General features: G+C 43.5%; 20 non-coding genes across 20 annotated transcripts; all 20 read right to left on the minus strand.

Moving 5' to 3' along the window:
* Window positions 1–581: 581 nt before the first annotated feature.
* On the minus strand, window positions 582–664 carry TRNAL-AAG (transfer RNA leucine (anticodon AAG)). The gene has a single exon. It is a non-coding gene; the product is annotated as a tRNA-Leu (tRNA).
* A 192-nt stretch (window positions 665–856) lies between these two features.
* TRNAL-CAG (transfer RNA leucine (anticodon CAG)) lies at window positions 857–939 on the minus strand. Its single transcript has one exon. It is a non-coding gene; the product is annotated as a tRNA-Leu (tRNA).
* A 632-nt stretch (window positions 940–1,571) lies between these two features.
* TRNAL-UAG (transfer RNA leucine (anticodon UAG)) lies at window positions 1,572–1,654 on the minus strand. Its single transcript has one exon. It is a non-coding gene; the product is annotated as a tRNA-Leu (tRNA).
* Window positions 1,655–2,953: 1,299 nt separating this feature from the next.
* TRNAL-CAG (transfer RNA leucine (anticodon CAG)) lies at window positions 2,954–3,036 on the minus strand. The gene has a single exon. It is a non-coding gene; the product is annotated as a tRNA-Leu (tRNA).
* A 632-nt stretch (window positions 3,037–3,668) lies between these two features.
* On the minus strand, window positions 3,669–3,751 carry TRNAL-UAG (transfer RNA leucine (anticodon UAG)). The gene has a single exon. It is a non-coding gene; the product is annotated as a tRNA-Leu (tRNA).
* Window positions 3,752–4,775: 1,024 nt separating this feature from the next.
* TRNAL-AAG (transfer RNA leucine (anticodon AAG)) lies at window positions 4,776–4,858 on the minus strand. Its single transcript has one exon. It is a non-coding gene; the product is annotated as a tRNA-Leu (tRNA).
* A 907-nt stretch (window positions 4,859–5,765) lies between these two features.
* On the minus strand, window positions 5,766–5,848 carry TRNAL-UAG (transfer RNA leucine (anticodon UAG)). Its single transcript has one exon. It is a non-coding gene; the product is annotated as a tRNA-Leu (tRNA).
* A 1,299-nt stretch (window positions 5,849–7,147) lies between these two features.
* On the minus strand, window positions 7,148–7,230 carry TRNAL-CAG (transfer RNA leucine (anticodon CAG)). Its single transcript has one exon. It is a non-coding gene; the product is annotated as a tRNA-Leu (tRNA).
* A 631-nt stretch (window positions 7,231–7,861) lies between these two features.
* On the minus strand, window positions 7,862–7,944 carry TRNAL-UAG (transfer RNA leucine (anticodon UAG)). Its single transcript has one exon. It is a non-coding gene; the product is annotated as a tRNA-Leu (tRNA).
* A 1,023-nt stretch (window positions 7,945–8,967) lies between these two features.
* TRNAL-AAG (transfer RNA leucine (anticodon AAG)) lies at window positions 8,968–9,050 on the minus strand. Its single transcript has one exon. It is a non-coding gene; the product is annotated as a tRNA-Leu (tRNA).
* Window positions 9,051–9,242: 192 nt separating this feature from the next.
* TRNAL-CAG (transfer RNA leucine (anticodon CAG)) lies at window positions 9,243–9,325 on the minus strand. Its single transcript has one exon. It is a non-coding gene; the product is annotated as a tRNA-Leu (tRNA).
* A 1,738-nt stretch (window positions 9,326–11,063) lies between these two features.
* On the minus strand, window positions 11,064–11,146 carry TRNAL-AAG (transfer RNA leucine (anticodon AAG)). The gene has a single exon. It is a non-coding gene; the product is annotated as a tRNA-Leu (tRNA).
* Window positions 11,147–13,160: 2,014 nt separating this feature from the next.
* On the minus strand, window positions 13,161–13,243 carry TRNAL-AAG (transfer RNA leucine (anticodon AAG)). Its single transcript has one exon. It is a non-coding gene; the product is annotated as a tRNA-Leu (tRNA).
* Window positions 13,244–13,435: 192 nt separating this feature from the next.
* TRNAL-CAG (transfer RNA leucine (anticodon CAG)) lies at window positions 13,436–13,518 on the minus strand. The gene has a single exon. It is a non-coding gene; the product is annotated as a tRNA-Leu (tRNA).
* Window positions 13,519–14,149: 631 nt separating this feature from the next.
* Window positions 14,150–14,232, minus strand: TRNAL-UAG (transfer RNA leucine (anticodon UAG)). Its single transcript has one exon. It is a non-coding gene; the product is annotated as a tRNA-Leu (tRNA).
* Window positions 14,233–15,256: 1,024 nt separating this feature from the next.
* On the minus strand, window positions 15,257–15,339 carry TRNAL-AAG (transfer RNA leucine (anticodon AAG)). Its single transcript has one exon. It is a non-coding gene; the product is annotated as a tRNA-Leu (tRNA).
* A 192-nt stretch (window positions 15,340–15,531) lies between these two features.
* On the minus strand, window positions 15,532–15,614 carry TRNAL-CAG (transfer RNA leucine (anticodon CAG)). Its single transcript has one exon. It is a non-coding gene; the product is annotated as a tRNA-Leu (tRNA).
* A 632-nt stretch (window positions 15,615–16,246) lies between these two features.
* TRNAL-UAG (transfer RNA leucine (anticodon UAG)) lies at window positions 16,247–16,329 on the minus strand. The gene has a single exon. It is a non-coding gene; the product is annotated as a tRNA-Leu (tRNA).
* Window positions 16,330–17,628: 1,299 nt separating this feature from the next.
* Window positions 17,629–17,711, minus strand: TRNAL-CAG (transfer RNA leucine (anticodon CAG)). Its single transcript has one exon. It is a non-coding gene; the product is annotated as a tRNA-Leu (tRNA).
* A 632-nt stretch (window positions 17,712–18,343) lies between these two features.
* TRNAL-UAG (transfer RNA leucine (anticodon UAG)) lies at window positions 18,344–18,426 on the minus strand. The gene has a single exon. It is a non-coding gene; the product is annotated as a tRNA-Leu (tRNA).
* Window positions 18,427–18,706: the final 280 nt, after the last annotated feature.

Below are 18,706 nucleotides of genomic sequence, written 5' to 3' on the forward strand. Positions count from 1 at the left end.
CTCTCTAGCCCCTGGCCTGGGACTTACCCTCACTGGCTGAGGCGTGAATTTCTGCATACCAACGTTGCATAGATGGTACGTGTGTGGTCGGTTTCGGATGGGAGGTCAAAAGCAGGGAAAAGTATGTCGCCTTCACTTCTAGTCTCCTCTTCTAGGCCTACCTGCCGTTCACTCACTCTGTCTTTGTTTCATTCTCTCCATCCTCAACACCCCTTCTCACTCACTCGCTCTATCACTTGTGCTCTTTCCCCTTGCTCTGCATTTCATAGTGGAAACATCTCTTGAATGGAGCATTAGAAAATGATGTTACATAAAATTAACAATCTACTTATTGGAAACCAAAAATATCACAAGACTGAATGTAACCCATTTCATTAATAAAAGGGACTTTTTAAGCACCCCCCAAAAAACACATAAAACACCACGAGTGCTAGAAGAATATTATACGAGCTTGAAGACAGAATTGGGCAAATTAATTTGCAGTTGAAACTGAAGTTTGTTACTTATTCAGATATTATATGCACTGCCAATTTTTAGCTGAGATTCTAAAAGAACTCAGAGACAAAATGGACTTAAAGGTTTGTCAGAAGTGGGATTCGAACCCACGCCTCCAGGAGAGACTGCGGACTTAACGCAGCGCCTTAGACCACTCGGCCATCCTGACCACACGTTGCTTGATCATCTACAGAGAGGGAAAGATATTGTGAACCAAAAAAAGCACACATCTTAGGTCATGAGTGGCTAGAGCAAGAAAAAAACTCACTGCACTTTTCCAAGTAGACAACCATATAAGCCCATGTGAGGGAAATGATCTGATTTTTTCTCTCCCAAGAAAAAAGTAGAGTAAACACACAATTGTCAGAAGTGGGATTTGAACCCACGCCTCCAGAAGAGACTGCGACCTGAACGCAGCGCCTTAGACCACTCGGCCATCCTGACTTGCATTTATAGAACCTTCCACAGGCCAGACAGCCATGCAAGTGGGGTACCGAAAAAGCATGCCCTCAATTTATTTATCCTATTATAAGTACTTCCAACAGATCTTTGAACAATCCATAGAGAGCAGTACCTATGAAGAACTCTTTATGCCTTTAAGGCGTACAAAGAGAAAGTGCTATTAACCAGCCACTTGAACGGCCCAAAGCTGCTTTGAAATTGAGTCAACAGCCACCTCTTGGCTAGCTAAAGCAAATTCAACAAGGAATTTCAATGTCACAACATAGGGTGGAATACGCAAATCTAAGCAGCCCCTGATCACAGCCCTGAGGGAATTGCCGTAAGTGTGCTGGAGTCCAACTGTCTACCAGATGCTAGGCATTCTTCCATATTTGCATGGCCTGTCTGGCCAGGGCATACAAGAGCATGACTCTTCCAGATGAGCTCTTACATGGGTCCTATGCTCATATAGTAAGGACTGCACTTTGTCAGCAAGACTTTCTACAAGCGAAATATATGAGAAACCCCAGCTCTCTTGACTAGATGAGGACGGAATCACATCCCAGGTGAAGACCAACAGATGCAACTTCCATCAGATGTTAACCTGAAAATGGAGATTACATCTCCAAAAGTCATGTCAGAAGTGGGATTTGAACCCACGCCTCCAGAGGAGACTGCGGCCTAAACACAGCGCCTTAGACCACTCGGCCATCCTGACAGAGCAGAGTCTTACGAAATGTATAAAAGTCACTCAGAAATGTCTGCCTCCATGCAAGCCTGAAATAATTTAAACCTTCAAACACAAGGTGCAACTTTATGCACAGGACAATAAACACAGAAGATCACATGTGAAAGCATTTCATTTCACAGGTGTACAATTTTTATGCTTTTAGAATACCTCATACCTCTCATCAGCTTTTTAGGGTCCTGTATCCGACTCACAAAATTACCTTGCCTGCGACCTCTCTCTCTACACAAACAACTACTGCACAGGAAGTAGGAAGGCAGAAGGTGGGGCATATTATGCAAATGTGTGCTGTCATTGTGCCTTGCAGATTCATGCAGGATTTCTAGATCCTTGCTGTATACAAGAGTGCAGACCTTGTTTCAGATCAACTGTCCCTAGCAGGGAACGTCTGAGCACATGCAGTCTTTTGCTCTCTAGCCCCTGGCCTGGGACTCACCCTCACTGGCTGAGGCGTGAATTTCTGCATACCAACGTTGCATAGATGGTACGTTTGTGGTCGGTTTGGGATGGGTGGGAGGTCAAAAGCAGGGAAAAGTATGTCGCCTTCACTTCTAGTCTCCTCTTCTAGGCCTACCTGCCGTTCGCTCACTCTGTCTTTGTTTCATTCTCTCCATCCTCAACACCCCTTCTCACTCACTCGCTCTATCACTTGTGCTCTTTCCCCTTGCTCTGCATTTCATAGTGGAAACATCTCTTGAATGGAGCATTAGAAAATGATGTTACATAAAATTAACAATCTACTTATTGGAAACCAAAAATATCACAAGACTGAATGTAACCCATTTCATTAATAAAAGGGACTTTTTAAGCACCCCCCAAAAAACACATAAAACACCACGAGTGCTAGAAGAATATTATACGAGCTTGAAGACAGAATTGGGCAAATTAATTTGCAGTTGAAACTGAAGTTTGTTACTTATTCAGATATTATATGCACTGCCAATTTTTAGCTGAGATTCTAAAAGAACTCAGAGACAAAATGGACTTAAAGTTTTGTCAGAAGTGGGACTCGAACCCACGTCTCCAGGAGAGACTGCGGCCTTAACGCAGCGCCTTAGACCACTCGGTCATCCTGACCACATGTTGCTTGATCATCTACAGAGAGGGAAAGATATTGTGAACCAAAAAAAGCACACATCTTAGGTCATGAGTGGCTAGAGCAAGAAAAAAACTCACTGCACTTTTCCAAGTAGACAACCATATAAGCCCATGTGAAGGAAATGATCAGATTTTTTCTCTCTCAAGAAAAAAGTAGAGTAAACACACAATTGTCAGAAGTGGGATTTGAACCCACGCCTCCAGAAGAGACTGCGACCTGAACGCAGCACCTTAGACCACTCGGCCATCCTGACTTGCATTTATAGAACCTTCCACAGGCCAGACAGCCATGCAAGTGGGGTACCGAAAAAGCATGCCCTCAATTTATTTATCCTATTATAAGTACTTCCAACAGATCTTTGAACAATCCATAGAGAGCAGTACCTATGAAGAACTCTTTATGCCTTTAAGGCGTACAAAGAGAAAGTGCTATTAACCAGCCACTTGAACGGCCCAAAGCTGCTTTGAAATTGAGTCAACAGCCACCTCTTGGCTAGCTAAAGCAAATTCAACAAGGAATTTCAATGTCACAACATAGGGTGGAATACGCAAATCTAAGCAGCCCCTGATCATAGCCCTGAGGAAATTGCCGTAAGTGTGCTGGAGTCCAACTGTCTACCAGATGCTAGGCATTCTTCCATATTTGCATGGCCTGTCTGGCCAGGGCATACAAGAGCATGACTCTTCCAGATGAGCTCTTACATGGGTCCTATGCTCATATAGTAAGGACTGCACTTTGTCAGCAAGACTTTATACAACCAAAATATATGAGAAACCCCAGCTCTCTTGACTAGATGAGGACGGAATCACATCCCAGGTGAAGACCAACAGATGCAACTTCCATCAGATGTTAACCTGAAAAAGGAGATTACATCTCCAAAAGTCATGTCAGAAGTGGGATTCGAACCCACGCCTCCAGAGGAGACTGCGGCCTAAACACAGCGCCTTAGACCACTCGGCCATCCTGACAGTGCAGAGTCTTAAGAAATGTATAAAAGTCACTCAGAAATTTCTGCCTCCATGCAAGCCTGAAATAATTTAAACCTTCAAACACAAGGTGCAACTTTATGCACAGGACAATAAACACAGAAGATCACATGTGAAAGTATTTCATTTCACAGGTGTACAATTTTTATGCTTTTAGAATACCTCATACCTCTCACCAGCTTTTTAGGGTCCTGTATCCGACTCACAAAATTACCTTGCCTGCGACCTCTCTCTCTACACCAACAACTACTGCACAGGAAGTAGGAAGGCAGAAGGTGGGGCATATTATGCAAATGTGTGCTGTCATTGTGCCTTGCAGATTCATGCAGGATTTCTAGATCCTTGCTGGATACAAGAGTGCAGACCTTGTTTCAGATCAACTGTCCCTAGCAGGGAACGTCTGAGCACATGCAGTCTTTTGCTCTCTAGCCCCTGGCCTGGGACTCACCCTCACTGGCTGAGGCGTGAATTTCTGCATACCAACGTTGCATAGATGGTACGTTTGTGGTCGGTTTGGGATGGGTGGGAGGTCAAAAGCAGGGAAAAGTAGGTCGCCTTCACTTCTAGTCTCCTCTTCTAGGCATACCTGCCGTTCACTCACTCTGTCTTTGTTTCATTCTCTCCTTCCTCAACACCCCTTCTCACTCACTCGCTCTATCACTTGTGCTCTTTCCCCTTGCTCTGCATTTCATAGTGGAAACATCTCTTGAATGGAGCATTAGAAAATGAGGTTACATAAAATTAACAATCTACTTATTGGAAACCAAAAATATCACAAGACTGAATGTAACCCATTTCATTAATAAAAGGGACTTTTTGAGCACCCCCCAAAAAACACATAAAACACCACGAGTGCTAGAAGAATATTATACGAGCTTGAAGACAGAATTGGGCAAATTAATTTGCAGTTGAAACTGAAGTTTGTTACTTATTCAGATATTATATGCACTGCCAATTTTTAGCTGAGATTCTAAAAGAACTCAGAGACAAAATGGACTTAAAGTTTTGTCAGAAGTGGGATTCGAACCCACACCTCCAGGAGAGACTGCGGCCTTAACGCAGCGCCTTAGACCACTCGGCCATCCTGACCACATGTTGATTGATCATCTACAGAGAGGGAAAGATATTGTGAACCAAAAAAAGCACACATCTTAGGTCATGAGTGGCTAGAGCAAGAAAAAAACTCACTGCACTTTTCCAAGTAGACAACCATATAAGCCCATGTGAGGGAAATGATCTGATTTTTTCTCTCTCAAGAAAAAAGTAGAGTAAACACAGAATTGTCAGAAGTGGGATTTGAACCCACGCCTCCAGAAGAGACTGCGACCTGAACGCAGCGCCTTAGGCAACTCGGCCATCCTGACTTGCATTTGTGGAACCTTCCACAGGCCAGACAGCCATGCAAGTGGGGTACCGAAAAGGCATGCCCTCAATTTATTTATCCTATTATAAGTACTTCCAACAGATCTTTGAACAATCCATAGAGAGCAGTACCTATGAAGAACTCTTTAGACCTTTAAGGCGTACAAAGAGAAAGTGCTATTAACCAGCCACTTGAATGGCCCAAAGCTGCTTTGAAATTGAGTCAACAGCCACCTCTTGGCTAGCTCAAGCAAATTCAACAAGGAATTTCAATGTCACAACATAGGGTGGAATACGCAAATCTAAGCAGCCCCTGATCACAGCCCTGAGGAAATTGCCGTAAGTGTGCTGGAGTCCAACTGTCTACCAGATGCTAGGCATTCTTCCATATTTGCATGGCCTGTCTGGCCAGGGCATACAAGAGCGTTACTCTTCCAGATGATCTCTTACATGGGTCCTATGCTCATATAGTAAGGACTGCACTTTGTCAGCAAGACTTTATACAACCGAAATATATGAGAAACCCCAGCTCTCTTGACTAGATGATGACGGAATCACATCCCAGGTTAAGACCAACAGATGCAACTTCCATCAGATGTTAACCTGAAAAAGGAGATTACATCTCCAAAAGTGAAGTCAGAAGTGGGATTCGAACCCACGCCTCCAGAGGAGACTGCAGCCTAAACACAGCGCCTTAGACCACTCGGCCATCCTGACAGTGCAGAATATTAAGAAATGTATACAAGTCACTCAGAAATTTCTGCCTCCATGCAAGCCTGAAATAATTTAAACCTTCAAACACAAGGTGCAACTTTATGCACAGGACAATAAACACAGAAGATCACATGTGAAAGTATTTCATTTCACAGGTGTACAATTTTTATGCTTTTAGAATACCTCATACCTCTCACCAGCTATTTAGGGTCCTGTATCCTACTCACAAAATTACCTTGCCTGCGACCTCTCTCTCTACACAAGCAACTACTGCACAGGAAGTAGGAAGGCAGAAGGTGGGGCATATTATGCAAATGTATGCTGTCATTGTGCCTTGCAGATTCATGCAGGATTTCTAGATCCTTGCTGGATACAAGAGAGCAGACCTTGTTTCAGATCAACTGTCCCTAGCAGGGAACGTCTGAGCACATGCAGTCTTTTGCTCTCTAGCCCCTGGCCTGGGACTCACCCTCACTGGCTGAGGCGTGAATTTCTGCATACCAACGTTGCATAGATGGTACGTTTGTGGTCGGTTTGGGATGGGTGGGAGGTCAAAAGCAGGGAAAAGTATGTCGCCTTCACTTCTAGTCTCCTCTTCTAGGCCTACCTGCCGTTCACTCACTCTGTCTTTGTTTCATTCTCTCCTTCCTCAACACCCCTTCTCACTCACTCGCTCTATCACTTGTGCTCTTTCCCCTTGCTCTGCATTTCATAGTGGAAACATCTCTTGAATGGAGCATTAGAAAATGAGGTTACATAAAATTAACAATCTACTTATTGGAAACCAAAAATATCACAAGACTGAATGTAACCCATTTCATTAATAAAAGGGACTTTTTAAGCACCCCCCAAAAAACACATAAAACACCACGAGTGCTAGAAGAATATTACACGAGCTTGAAGACAGAATTGGGCAAATTAATTTGCAGTTGAAACTGAAGTTTGTTACTTATTCAGATATTTTATGCACTGCCAATTTTTAGCTGAGATTCTAAAAGAACTCAGAGACAAAATGGACTTAAAGTTTTGTCAGAAGTGGGATTCGAACCCACGCCTCCAGGAGAGACTGCGGCCTTAACGCAGCGCCTTAGAGCACTCGGCCATCCTGACCACATGTTGCTTGATCATCTACAGAGAGGGAAAGATATTGTGAACCAAGAAAAGCACACATCTTAGGTCATGAGTGGCTAGAGCAAGAAAAAAACTCACTGCACTTTTCCAAGTAGACAACCATATAAGTCCATGGGAGGGAAATGATCTATTTTTTTCTCTCTCAAGAAAAAAGTAGAGTAAACACACAATTGTCAGAAGTGGGATTTGAACCCACGCCTCCAGAAGAGACTGTGACCTGAACACAGCGCCTTAGACCACTCGGCCATCCTGACTTGCATTTGTGGAACCTTCCACAGGCCAGACAGCCATGCAAGTGGGGTACCGAAAAGGCATGCCCTCAATTTATTTATCCTATTATAAGTACTTCCAACAGATCTTTGAACAATCCATAGAGAGCAGTACCTATGAAGAACTCTTTAGACCTTTAAGGCGTACAAAGAGAAAGTGATATTAACCAGCCACTTGAACGGCCCAAAGCTGCTTTGAAATTGAGTCAACAGCCACCTCTTGGCTAGCTAAAGCAAATTCAACAAGGAATTTCAATGTCACAAATAGGGTGGAATACGCAAATCTAAGCAGCCCCTGATCACAGCCCTGAGGAAATTGCCGTAAGTGTGCTGGAGTCCAACTGTCTACCAGATGCTAGGCATTCTTCCATATTTGCATGGCCTGTCTGGCCAGGGCATACAAGAGCATGACTCTTCCAGATGAGCTCTTACATGGGTCCTATGCTCATATAGTAAGGACTGCACTTTGTCAGCAAGACTTTATACAACCGAAATATATGAGAAACCCCAGCTCTCTTGACTAGATGAGGACGGAATCACATCCCAGGTGAAGACCAACAGATGCAACTTCCATCAGATGTTAACCTGAAAAAGGAGATTACATCTCCAAAAGTCATGTCAGAAGTGGGATTCGAACCCACGCCTCCAGAGGAGACTGTGGCCTAAACACAGCGCCTTAGACCACTCGGCCATCCTGACAGTGCAGAGTCTTAAGAAATGTATAAAAGTCACTCAGAAATTTCTGCCTCCATGCAAGCCTGAAATAATTTAAACCTTCAAACACAAGGTGCAACTTTATGCACAGGACAATAAACACAGAAGATCACATGTGAAAGCATTTCATTTCACAGGTGTACAATTTTTATGCTTTTAGAATACCTCATACCTCTCACCAGCTATTTAGGGTCCTGTATCCTACTCACAAAATTACCTTGCATGCGACCTCTCTCTCTACACAAACAACTAATGCACAGGAAGTAGGAAGGCAGAAGGTGGGGCATATTATGTAAATGTATGCTGTCATTGTGCCTTGCAGATTCATGCAGGATTTCTAGATCCTTGCTGGATACAAGAGAGCAGACCTTGTTTCAGATCAACTGTCCCTAGCAGGGAACGTCTGAGCACATGCAGTCTTTTGCTCTCTAGCCCCTGGCCTGGGACTTACCCTCACTGGCTGAGGCGTGAATTTCTGCATACCAACGTTGCATAGATGGTACGTATGTGGTCGGTTTGGGATGGGTGGGAGGTCAAAAGCAGGGAAAAGTATGTCGCCTTCACTTCTAGTCTCCTCTTCTAGGCCTACCTGCCGTTCACTCACTCTGTCTTTGTTTCATTCTCTCCTTCCTCAACACCCCTTCTCACTCACTCGCTCTATCACTTGTGCTCTTTCCCCTTGCTCTGCATTTCATAGTGGAAACATCTCTTGAATGGAGCATTAGAAAATGAGGTTACATAAAATTAACAATCTACTTATTGGAAACCAAAAATATCACAAGTCTGAATGTAACCCATTTCATTAATAAAAGGGACTTTTTAAGCACCCCCCAAAAAACACATAAAACACCACGAGTGCTAGAAGAATATTATACGAGCTTGAAGACAGAATTGGGCAAATTAATTTGCAGTTGAAACTGAAGTTGTTACTTATTCAGATATTATATGCACTGCCAATTTTTAGCTGAGATTCTAAAAGAACTCAGAGACAAAATGGACTTAAAGGTTTGTCAGAAGTGGGATTCGAACCCACGCCTCCAGGAGAGACTGCGGACTTAACGCAGCGCCTTAGACCACTCGGCCATCCTGACCACACGTTGCTTGATCATCTACAGAGAGGGAAAGATATTGTGAACCAAAAAAAGCACACATCTTAGGTCATGAGTGGCTAGAGCAAGAAAAAAACTCACTGCACTTTTCCAAGTAGACAACCATATAAGCCCATGTGAGGGAAATGATCTGATTTTTTCTCTCCCAAGAAAAAAGTAGAGTAAACACACAATTGTCAGAAGTGGGATTTGAACCCACGCCTCCAGAAGAGACTGCGACCTGAACGCAGCGCCTTAGACCACTCTGCCATCCTGACTTGCATTTGTGGAACCTTCCACAGGCCAGACAGCCATGCAAGTGGGGTACCGAAAAGGCATGCCCTCAATTTATTTATCCTATTATAAGTACTTCCAACAGATCTTTGAACAATCCATAGAGAGCAGTACCTATGAAGAACTCTTTAGACCTTTAAGGCGTACAAAGAGAAAGTGCTATTAACCAGCCACTTGAAAGGCCCAAAGCTGCTTTGAAATTGAGTCAACAGCCACCTCTTGGCTAGCTAAAGCAAATTCAACAAGGAATTTCAATGTCACAACATAGGGTGGAATACGCAAATCTAAGCAGCCCCTGATCACAGCCCTGAGGAAATTGCCGTAAGTGTGCTGGAGTCCAACTGTCTACCAGATGCTAGGCATTCTTCCATATTTGCATGGCCTGTCTGGCCAGGGCATACAAGAGCATGACTCTTCCAGATGAGCTCTTACATGGGTCCTATGCTCATATAGTAAGGACTGCACTTTGTCAGCAAGAATTTATACAACCGAAATATATGAGAAACCCCAGCTCTCTTGACTAGATGAGGACGGAATCACATCCCAGGTGAAGACCAACAGATGCAACTTCCATCAGATGTTAACCTGAAAAAGGAGATTATATCTCAAAAAGTCATGTCAGAAGTGAGATTTGAACCCACACCTCCAGAGGAGACTGCGGCCTAAACACAGCGCCTTAGACCACTCGGCCATCCTGACACTGAAGAGTCTTAAGAAATGTATAAAAGTCACTCAGAAATTTCTGCCTCCATGCAAGCCTGAAATAATTTAAACCTTCAAACACAAGGTGCAACTTTATGCACAGGACAATAAACACAGAAGATCACATGTGAAAGCATTTCATTTCACAGGTGTACAATTTTTATGCTTTTAGAATACCTCATACCTCTCACCAGCTATTTAGGGTCCTGTATCCTACTCACAAAATTACCTTGCCTGCGACCTCTCTCTCTAAACAAACAACTACTGCACAGGAAGTAGGAAGGCAGAAGGTGGGGGATATTATGCAAATGTATGCTGTCATTGTGCCTTGCAGATTCATGCAGGATTTCTAGATCCTTGCTGGATACAAGAGAGCAGACCTTGTTTCAGATCAACTGTCCCTAGCAGGGAACGTCTGAGCACATGCAGTCTTTTGCTCTCTAGCCCCTGGCCTTGGACTCACCCTCACTGGCTGAGGCGTGAATTTCTGCATACCAACGTTGCACAGATGGTACGTTTGTGGTCGGTTTGGGATGGGTGGGAGGTCAAAAGCAGGGAAAAGTATGTCGCCTTCACTTCTAGTCTCCTCTTCTAGGCCTACCTGCCGTTCACTCACTCTGTCTTTGTTTCATTCTCTCCTTCCTCAACACCCCTTCTCACTCACTCGCTCTATCACTTGTGCTCTTTCCCCTTGCTCTGCATTTCATAGTGGAAACATCTCTTGAATGGAGCATTAGAAAATGAGGTTACATAAAATTAACAATCTACTTATTGGAAACCAAAAATATCACAAGTCTGAATGTAACCCATTTCATTAATAAAAGGGACTTTTTAAGCACCCCCCAAAAAACACATAAAACACCACGAGTGCTAGAAGAATATTATACGAGCTTGAAGACAGAATTGGGCAAATTAATTTGCAGTTGAAACTGAAGTTGTTACTTATTCAGATATTATATGCACTGCCAATTTTTAGCTGAGATTCTAAAAGAACTCAGAGACAAAATGGACTTAAAGGTTTGTCAGAAGTGGGATTCGAACCCACGCCTCCAGGAGAGACTGCGGACTTAACGCAGCGCCTTAGACCACTCGGCCATCCTGACCACACGTTGCTTGATCATCTACAGAGAGGGAAAGATATTGTGAACCAAAAAAAGCACACATCTTAGGTCATGAGTGGCTAGAGCAAGAAAAAAACTCACTGCACTTTTCCAAGTAGACAACCATATAAGCCCATGTGAGGGAAATGATCTGATTTTTTCTCTCCCAAGAAAAAAGTAGAGTAAACACACAATTGTCAGAAGTGGGATTTGAACCCACGCCTCCAGAAGAGACTGCGACCTGAACGCAGCGCCTTAGACCACTCTGCCATCCTGACTTGCATTTGTGGAACCTTCCACAGGCCAGACAGCCATGCAAGTGGGGTACCGAAAAGGCATGCCCTCAATTTATTTATCCTATTATAAGTACTTCCAACAGATCTTTGAACAATCCATAGAGAGCAGTACCTATGAAGAACTCTTTAGACCTTTAAGGCGTACAAAGAGAAAGTGCTATTAACCAGCCACTTGAAAGGCCCAAAGCTGCTTTGAAATTGAGTCAACAGCCACCTCTTGGCTAGCTAAAGCAAATTCAACAAGGAATTTCAATGTCACAACATAGGGTGGAATACGCAAATCTAAGCAGCCCCTGATCACAGCCCTGAGGAAATTGCCGTAAGTGTGCTGGAGTCCAACTGTCTACCAGATGCTAGGCATTCTTCCATATTTGCATGGCCTGTCTGGCCAGGGCATACAAGAGCATGACTCTTCCAGATGAGCTCTTACATGGGTCCTATGCTCATATAGTAAGGACTGCACTTTGTCAGCAAGAATTTATACAACCGAAATATATGAGAAACCCCAGCTCTCTTGACTAGATGAGGACGGAATCACATCCCAGGTGAAGACCAACAGATGCAACTTCCATCAGATGTTAACCTGAAAAAGGAGATTATATCTCAAAAAGTCATGTCAGAAGTGAGATTTGAACCCACACCTCCAGAGGAGACTGCGGCCTAAACACAGCGCCTTAGACCACTCGGCCATCCTGACACTGAAGAGTCTTAAGAAATGTATAAAAGTCACTCAGAAATTTCTGCCTCCATGCAAGCCTGAAATAATTTAAACCTTCAAACACAAGGTGCAACTTTATGCACAGGACAATAAACACAGAAGATCACATGTGAAAGCATTTCATTTCACAGGTGTACAATTTTTATGCTTTTAGAATACCTCATACCTCTCACCAGCTATTTAGGGTCCTGTATCCTACTCACAAAATTACCTTGCCTGCGACCTCTCTCTCTAAACAAACAACTACTGCACAGGAAGTAGGAAGGCAGAAGGTGGGGGATATTATGCAAATGTATGCTGTCATTGTGCCTTGCAGATTCATGCAGGATTTCTAGATCCTTGCTGGATACAAGAGAGCAGACCTTGTTTCAGATCAACTGTCCCTAGCAGGGAACGTCTGAGCACATGCAGTCTTTTGCTCTCTAGCCCCTGGCCTTGGACTCACCCTCACTGGCTGAGGCGTGAATTTCTGCATACCAACGTTGCACAGATGGTACGTTTGTGGTCGGTTTGGGATGGGTGGGAGGTCAAAAGCAGGGAAAAGTATGTCGCCTTCACTTCTAGTCTCCTCTTCTAGGCCTACCTGCCGTTCACTCACTCTGTCTTTGTTTCATTCTCTCCATCCTCAACACCCCTTCTCACTCACTCGCTCTATCACTTGTGCTCTTTCCCCTTGCTCTGCATTTCATAGTGGAAACATCTCTTGAATGGAGCATTAGAAAATGAGGTTACATAAAATTAACAATCTACTTATTGGAAACCAAAAATATCACAAGTCTGAATGTAACCCATTTCATTAATAAAAGGGACTTTTTAAGCACCCCCCAAAAAACACATAAAACACCACGAGTGCTAGAAGAATATTATACGAGCTTGAAGACAGAATTGGGCAAATTAATTTGCAGTTGAAACTGAAGTTTGTTACTTATTCAGATATTATATGCACTGCCAATTTTTAGCTGAGATTCTAAAAGAACTCAGAGACAAAATGGACTTAAAGTTTTGTCAGAAGTGGGATTCGAACCCACGTCTCCAGGAGAGACTGCGGCCTTAACGCAGCGCCTTAGACCACTCGGCCATCCTGACCACATGTTGCTTGATCATCTACAGAGAGGGAAAGATATTGTGAACCAAAAAAAGCACACATCTTAGGTCATGAGTGGCTAGAGCAAGAAAAAAACTCACTGCACTTTTCCAAGTAGACAACCATATAAGCCCATGTGAAGGAAATGATCAGATTTTTTCTCTCTCAAGAAAAAAGTAGAGTAAACACACAATTGTCAGAAGTGGGATTTGAACCCACGCCTCCAGAAGAGACTGCGACCTGAACGCAGCGCCTTAGACCACTCGGCCATCCTGACTTGCATTTATAGAACCTTCCACAGGCCAGACAGCCATGCAAGTGGGGTACCGAAAAAGTATGCCCTCAATTTATTTATCCTATTATAAGTACTTCCAACAGATCTTTGAACAATCCATAGAGAGCAGTACCTATGAAGAACTCTTTATGCCTTTAAGGCGTACAAAGAGAAAGTGATATTAACCAGCCACTTGAACGGCCCAAAGCTGCTTTGAAATTGAGTCAACAGCCACCTCTTGGCTAGCTAAAGCAAATTCAACAAGGAATTTCAATGTCACAAATAGGGTGGAATACGCAAATCTAAGCAGCCCCTGATCACAGCCCTGAGGAAATTGCCGTAAGTGTGCTGGAGTCCAACTGTCTACCAGATGCTAGGCATTCTTCCATATTTGCATGGCCTGTCTGGCCAGGGCATACAAGAGCATGACTCTTCCAGATGAGCTCTTACATGGGTCCTATGCTCATATAGTAAGGACTGCACTTTGTCAGCAAGACTTTATACAACCGAAATATATGAGAAACCCCAGCTCTCTTGACTAGATGAGGACGGAATCACATCCCAGGTGAAGACCAACAGATGCAACTTCCATCAGATGTTAACCTGAAAAAGGAGATTACATCTCCAAAAGTCATGTCAGAAGTGGGATTCGAACCCACGCCTCCAGAGGAGACTGCGGCCTAAACACAGCACCTTAGACCACTCGGCCATCCTGACAGTGCAGAGTCATAAGAAATGTATAAAAGTCACTCAGAAATTTCTGCCTCCATGCAAGCCTGAAATAATTTAAACCTTCAAACACAAGGTGCAACTTTATGCACAGGACAATAAACACAGAAGATCACATGTGAAAGCATTTCATTTCACAGGAGTACAATTTTTATGCTTTTAGAATACCTCATACCTCTCACCAGCTATTTAGGGTCCTGTATCCTACTCACAAAATTACCTTGCATGCGACCTCTCTCTCTACACAAACAACTACTGCACAGGAAGTAGGAAGGCAGAAGGTGGGGCATATTATGCAAATGTATGCTGTCATTGTGCCTTGCAGATTCATGCAGGATTTCTAGATCCTTGCTGGATACAAGAGAGCAGACCTTGTTTCAGATCAACTGTCCCTAGCAGGGAACGTCTGAGCACATGCAGTCTTTTGCTCTCTAGCCCCTGGCCTTGGACTCACCCTCACTGGCTGAGGCGTGAATTTCTGCATACCAACGTTGCACAGATGGTACGTTTGTGGTCGGTTTGGGATGGGTGGGAGGTCAAAAGCAGGGGAAAGTATGTCGCCTTCACTTCTAGTCTCCTCTTCTAGGCCTACCTGCCGTTCACTCACTCTGTCTTTGTTTCATTCTCTCCATCCTCAACACCCCTTCTCACTCACTCGCTCTATCACTTGTGCTCTTTCCCCTTGCTCTGCATTTCATAGTGGAAACATCTCTTGAATGGAGCATTAGAAAATGAGGTTACATAAAATTAACAATCTACTTATTGGAAACCAAAAATATCACAAGACTGAATGTAACCCATTTCATTAATAAAAGGGACTTTTTAAGCACCCCCCAAAAAACACATAAAACAGCACGAGTGCTAGAAGAATATTATACGAGCTTGAAGACAGAATTGGGCAAATTAATTTGCAGTTGAAACTGAAGTTTGTTACTTATTCAGATATTATATGCACTGCCAATTTTTAGCTGAGATTCTAAAAGAACTCAGAGACAAAATGGACTTAAAGTTTTGTCAGAAGTGGGATTCGAACCCACGTCTCCAGGAGAGACTGCGGCCTTAACGCAGCGCCTTAGACCACTCGGCCATCCTGACCACATGTTGCTTGATCATCTACAGAGAGGGAAAGATATTGTGAACCAAAAAAAGCACACATCTTAGGTCATGAGTGGCTAGAGCAAGAAAAAAACTCACTGCACTTTTCCAAGTAGACAACCATATAAGCCCATGTGAAGGAAATAATCTGATTTTTTCTCTCTCAAGAAAAAAGTAGAGTAAACACACAATTGTCAGAAGTGGGATTTGAACCCACGCCTCCAGAAGAGACTGCGACCTGAACGCAGCGCCTTAGACCACTCGGCCATCCTGACTTGCATTTATAGAACCTTCCACAGGCCAGACAGCCATGCAAGTGGGGTACCGAAAAAGCATGCCCTCAATTTATTTATCCTATTATAAGTACTTCCAACAGATCTTTGAACAATCCATAGAGAGCAGTACCTATGGAGAACTCTTTATGCCTTTAAGGCGTACAAAGAGAAAGTGCTATTAACCAGCCACTTGAACGGCCCAAAGCTGCTTTGAAATTGAGTCAACAGCCACCTCTTGGCTAGCTAAAGCAAATTCAACAAGGAATTTCAATGTCACAACATAGGGTGGAATACGCAAATCTAAGCAGCCCCTGATCACAGCCCTGAGGAAATTGCCGTAAGTGTGCTGGAGTCCAACTGTCTACCAGATGCTAGGCATTCTTCCATATTTGCATTGCCTGTCTGGCCAGGGCATACAAGAGCATGACTCTTCCAGATGAGCTCTTACATGGGTCCTATGCTCATATAGTAAGGACTGCACTTTGTCAGCAAGACTTTATACAACCGAAATATATGAGAAACCCCAGCTCTCTTGACTAGATGAGGACGGAATCACATCCCAGGTGAAGACCAACAGATGCAACTTCCATCAGATGTTAACCTGAAAAAGGAGATTACATCTCCAAAAGTCATGTCAGAAGTGGGATTCGAACCCACGCCTCCAGAGGAGACTGCGGCCTAAACACAGCGCCTTAGACCACTCGGCCATCCTGACAGTGCAGAGTCTTAAGAAATGTATAAAAGTCACTCAGAAATTTCTGCCTCCATGCAAGCCTGAAATAATTTAAACCTTCAAACACAAGGTGCAACTTTATGCACAGGACAATAAACACAGAAGATCACATGTGAAAGCATTTCATTTCACAGGTGTACAATTTTTATGCTTTTAGAATACCTCATACCTCTCACCAGCTATTTAGGGTCCTGTATCCTACTCACAAAATTACCTTGCATGCGACCTCTCTCTCTACACAAACAACTACTGCACAGGAAGTAGGAAGGCAGAAGGTGGGGCATATTATGCAAATGTATGCTGTCATTGTGCCTTGCAGATTCATGCAGGATTTCTAGATCCTTGCTGGATACAAGAGAGCAGACCTTGTTTCAGATCAACTGTCCCTAGCAGGGAACGTCTGAGCACATGCAGTCTTTTGCTCTCTAGCCCCTGGCCTGGGACTTACCCTCACTGGCTGAGGCGTGAATTTCTGCATACCAACGTTGCATAGATGGTACGTATGTGGTCGGTTTGGGATGGGTGGGAGGTCAAAAGCAGGGAAAAGTATGTCGCCTTCACTTCTAGTCTCCTCTTCTAGGCCTACCTGCCGTTCACTCACTCTGTCTTTGTTTCATTCTCTCCTTCCTCAACACCCCTTCTCACTCACTCGCTCTATCACTTGTGCTCTTTCCCCTTGCTCTGCATTTCATAGTGGAAACATCTCTTGAATGGAGCATTAGAAAATGAGGTTACATAAAATTAACAATCTACTTATTGGAAACCAAAAATATCACAAGTCTGAATGTAACCCATTTCATTAATAAAAGGGAGTTTTTAAGCACCCCCCTAAAAACACATAAAACACCACGAGTGCTAGAAGAATATTATACGAGCTTGAAGACAGAATTGGGCAAATTAATTTGCAGTTGAAACTGAAGTTTGTTACTTATTCAGATATTATATGCACTGCCAATTTTTAGCTGAGATTCTAAAAGAACTCAGAGACAAAATGGACTTAAAGGTTTGTCAGAAGTGGGATTCGAACCCACGCCTCCAGGAGAGACTGCGGACTTAACGCAGCGCCTTAGACCACTCTGCCATCCTGACCACACGTTGCTTGATCATCTACAGAGAGGGAAAGATATTGTGAACCAAAAAAAGCACACATCTTAGGTCATGAGTGGCTAGAGCAAGAAAAAAACTCACTGCACTTTTCCAAGTAGACAACCATATAAGCCCATGTGAGGGAAATGATCTGATTTTTTCTCTCCCAAGAAAAAAGTAGAGTAAACACACAATTGTCAGAAGTGGGATTTGAACCCACGCCTCCAGAAGAGACTGCGACCTGAACGCAGCGCCTTAGACCACTCGGCCATCCTGACTTGCATTTATAGAACCTTCCACAGGCCAGACAGCCATGCAAGTGGGGTACCAAAAAAGCATGCCCTCAATTTATTTATCCTATTATAAGTACTTCCAACAGATCTTTGAACAATCCATAGAGAGCAGTACCTATGAAGAACTCTTTATGCCTTTAAGGCGTACAAAGAGAAAGTGCTATTAACCAGCCACTTGAACGGCCCAAAGCTGCTTTGAAATTGAGTCAACAGCCACCTCTTGGCTAGCTAAAGCAAATTCAACAAGGAATTTCAATGTCACAACATAGGGTGGAATACGCAAATCTAAGCAGCCCCTGATCACAGCCCTGAGGAAATTGCCGTAAGTGTGCTGGAGTCCAACTGTCTACCAGATGCTAGGCATTCTTCCATATTTGCATTGCCTGTCTGGCCAGGGCATACAAGAGCATGACTCTTCCAGATGAGCTCTTACATGGGTCCTATGCTCATATAGTAAGGACTGCACTTTGTCAGCAAGACTTTATACAACCGAAATATATGAGAAACCCCAGCTCTCTTGACTAGATGAGGACGGAATCACATCCCAGGTGAAGACCAACAGATGCAACTTCCATCAGATGTTAACCTGAAAAAGGAGATTACATCTCCAAAAGTCATGTCAGAAGTGGGATTCGAACCCACGCCTCCAGAGGAGACTGCGGCCTAAACACAGCGCCTTAGACCACTCGGCCATCCTGACAGTGAAGAGTCTTAAGAAATGTATAAAAGTCACTCAGAAATTTCTGCCTCCATGCAAGCCTGAAATAATTTAAACCTTCAAACACAAGGTGCAACTTTATGCACAGGACAATAAACACAGAAGATCACATGTGAAAGCATTTCATTTCACAGGTGTACAATTTTTATGCTTTTAGAATACCTCATACCTCTCACCAGCTATTTAGGGTCCTGTATCCTACTCACAAAATTACCTTGCATGCGACCTCTCTCTCTACACAAACAACTACTGCACAGGAAGT

This window comes from Lissotriton vulgaris, chromosome 8, assembly GCF_964263255.1.
Source record: "Lissotriton vulgaris chromosome 8, aLisVul1.2, whole genome shotgun sequence".
In the NCBI taxonomy this organism is placed as follows: Eukaryota; Metazoa; Chordata; class Amphibia; order Caudata; family Salamandridae; genus Lissotriton; species Lissotriton vulgaris.